Below are 3615 nucleotides of genomic sequence, written 5' to 3'. Positions count from 1 at the left end.
GAAACATGAAGTGTAGAATCATGTCTAAACTAAACATGGTAATAGCCAAAGGCATAATCATATTTTTAACTCTAAAAACAACCACCAAATCAACTTGAAAAGTGAATCATGAGAAACATGACTTTTAAAGGCACAGTTAAAGTATAAATATAGCTGATATTGCCTTACCTCCTCGTAATTCGATGTATGTGCTTGTACTTGTTCGTTTGTTAAAATCAGAAGTAATGGATAATTAAACTATCAAGTCCTCCACATTGTATCGTCAATTTTCATGAGTGACTTGGTCTAATGCAGGCTAATAACAGTCGTTTCGCGGCAGTTATGAAAATAGCGTTTGCGAGTGTTCGTTGAATATCGTGAGACGATAGGATGGATAATTTGGCGCGGTTGCTTAAAAAGGCTTCTAGCGGCTAGTGATGGGCGATACCACTTATTTTCTTTTCGATCCAATACCAATAATTCCACAGGCACAGCTGATACAGTTCTACTCAGCAGTTGTGTCTGTCCTCTGCCCTTCTATAAATGTCTAGTTTTATTCAGCTATGAAATCGGACATAAGAAGGACAGTTTAGAATGCTGACTGGATTATTGGTTGCCCCCAGCCCTCCCTTCAAGAACTGTACACTTCCAGAGTGAGGTAAAGGTCTGGAAAAATCACTCTGGACCCCACTCACCCAGCCCATTACCTTTTAAACTGCTGCCTTCTGGCCGACGCTTCAGAGCTCTGAGCATCAGAACCATCAGACACAAGAACAGCTTTTTCCCCCTCAGGCTATCCATCTCATGAACCGTTAAAACTGCACCATTGTGCAATACACAGCTTATTCAATTAAATGTATTTAACATATCATACCTCTTCTGCATTACATTCCCTGCCATTTTATATAAGATTTGTATGTGTACACACACACACACACACACACACACACACACACACACATTGTGTATTTCTATATAGGCTACTTATATTTTCTATTGGCTTAAAAAAATAATAATATACAGGTCCTTCTCCAAAAATTAGCATATTGTGATAAAGTTCATTATTTTCCATAATGTAATGTTAAAAATTTAACTTTCATATATTTTAGATTCATTGCACACCAACTGAAATATTTCAGGTCTTTTATTGTTTTAATACTGATGATTTTGGCATACAGCTCATGAAAACCCAAAATTCCTATCTCAAAAAATTAGCATATTTCATCCGACCAATAAAAGAAGTGTTTTTAATACAAAAAAAGTCAACCTTCAAATAATTATGTTCAGTTATGCACTCAATACATGGTCGGGAATCCTTTTGCAGAAATGACTGCTTCAATGCGCCGTGGCATGGAGGCAATCAGCCTGTGGCACTGCTGAGGTGTTATGGAGGCCCAGGATGCTTCGATAGCGGCCTTAAGCTCATCCAGAGTGTTGGGTCTTGCGTCTCTCAACTGTCTCTTCACAATATCTCACAGATTCTCTATGGGGTTCAGGTCAGGAGAGTTGGCAGGCCAATTGAGCACAGTAATACCATGGTCAGTAAACCATTTACCAGTGGTTTTGGCACTGTGAGCAGGTGCCAGGTCGTGCTGAAAAATGAAATCTTCATCTCCATAAAGCTTTTCAGCAGATGGAAGCATGAAGTGCTCCAAAATCTCCTGATAGCTAGCTGTATTGACCCTGCCCTTGATAAAACACAGTGGACCAACACCAGCAGCTGATACTGACTGTGGGTACTTGACACTGGACTTCAGGCATTTTGGCATTTCCTTCTCCCCAGTCTTCCTCCAGACTCTGGCACCTTGATTTCCGAATGACATGCAAAATTTGCTTTCATCCGAAAAAAGTACTTTGGACCACTGAGCAACAGTCCAGTGCTGCTTCTCTGTAGCCCAGGTCAGGCGCTTCTGCCGCTGTTTCTGGTTCAAAAGTGGCTTGACCTAGGGAATGCGGCACCTGTAGCCCATTTCCTGCACACGCCTGTGCACGGTGGCTCTGGATGTTTCTACTCCAGACTCAGTCCACTGCTTCCGCAGATCCCCCAAGGTCTGGAATCGGTCCTTCTCCACAATCTTCCTCAGGGTCCGGTCACCTCTTCTCGTTGTGCAGCGTTTTTTGCCACACTTTTTCCTTCCCACAGACTTCCCACTGAGGTGCCTTGATACAGCACTCTGGGAACAGCCTATTTGTTCAGAAATTTCTTTCTGTGTCTTACCCTCTTGCTTGAGGGTGCCAATGATGGCCTTCTGGACAGCAGTCAGGTCGGCAGTCTTACCCATGATTGCGGTTTTGAGTAATGAAACAGGCTGGGAGTTTTTAAAAGCCTCAGGAATCTTTTGCAGGTGTTTAGAGTTAATTAGTTGATTCAGATGATTAGGTTAATAGCACGTTTAGAGACCCTTTTCATGATGCTAATTTTTTGAGATAGAAATTTTGGGTTTTCATGAGCTGTATGCCAAAATCATCAGTATTAAAACAATAAAAGACCTGAAATATTTCAGTTGGTGTGCAATGAATCTAAAATATATGAAAGTTTAATTTTTATCATTACATTATGGAAAATAATGAACTTTCTCACAATATGCTAATTTTTTGAGAAGGACCTGTATATATATATATATATATATATATATATATATATATATATATGATCTCTGTCTTGCTGTATTGTTTGTGCACTGGAACTTCTATCACCAAGAATACTTCCTTGTATGTGTAAGCATACTTGGCAATAATGCTCATTCTGATTCTGGTTTCAGCCCCCCAAAAATATATATAAACAACATGGTTACTACAATATTACTTTAGTAAAACCATGGATAAGTATTTTTTTAAATGACTTATTAAACAACAATTACACACAATTATAAGAAATGTCACTATATGTTATTTTAGTATGAAATTACTCCAGAACTTGAAGCAGTGAAGGCACTGATCCCGCATTTGATTGAGTCTTGTGAGGACGCAAGTGCTTGTTAAGATGAGCGGAAGAAGAAATAGTTGCCATCCTGCACAAGTATTTACTAATATAGACTAATCCTTTTTATTTCACTTTGAAGCTTATGATTATTTTTCATGTTCAACAAATAATAATATCCCTAGTTAAAAAAAAAATAAAAAAAAAATTTGAATCAATATTTTTGTGTGAGAATCGATATTCTTGATACATCAGTATCGGAAGTATCGAAACTTATTTTAGGTGAAATCAGTGTAAAACAGAATATATCAACTGAAGTCTCAGTTCTCACAGTGGTGAAGATTACCACTAAAAATACCTAAATACGATAAGATACGATGTTCTACCTGAAAATGTATTCGGTGATAAATAAACTCATAATTCATATGTTTGGACAACCACTATGCAAAGAAAATCTCTGCTGGTTTTTTATAATAGTTACATGTGAATCATGCATGTCTGTATTTTTCTTTTACAAGTTGCATGTCATGAAATGGGCCACTTTCATAGAACAAAGCCAACAATAAGTATATATAAGATACAGGTTCAGATTCAGAACATACAAATCAAAGAAGGGAGGATGATGTAACTTGTAATTAGATTTTGTTTAACTTTTGCATATGGGTCATGGATATTTGCAAAAAAAAAGGCATAAAAAAACAGTCAATGAAAACAGG

This window comes from Xyrauchen texanus, chromosome 22 (assembly GCF_025860055.1).
Source record: "Xyrauchen texanus isolate HMW12.3.18 chromosome 22, RBS_HiC_50CHRs, whole genome shotgun sequence".
In the NCBI taxonomy this organism is placed as follows: domain Eukaryota; kingdom Metazoa; phylum Chordata; class Actinopteri; order Cypriniformes; family Catostomidae; genus Xyrauchen; species Xyrauchen texanus.
The sequence above is the reverse complement of the archived record's forward strand: the minus strand, read 5'-3'. Positions refer to the sequence as shown.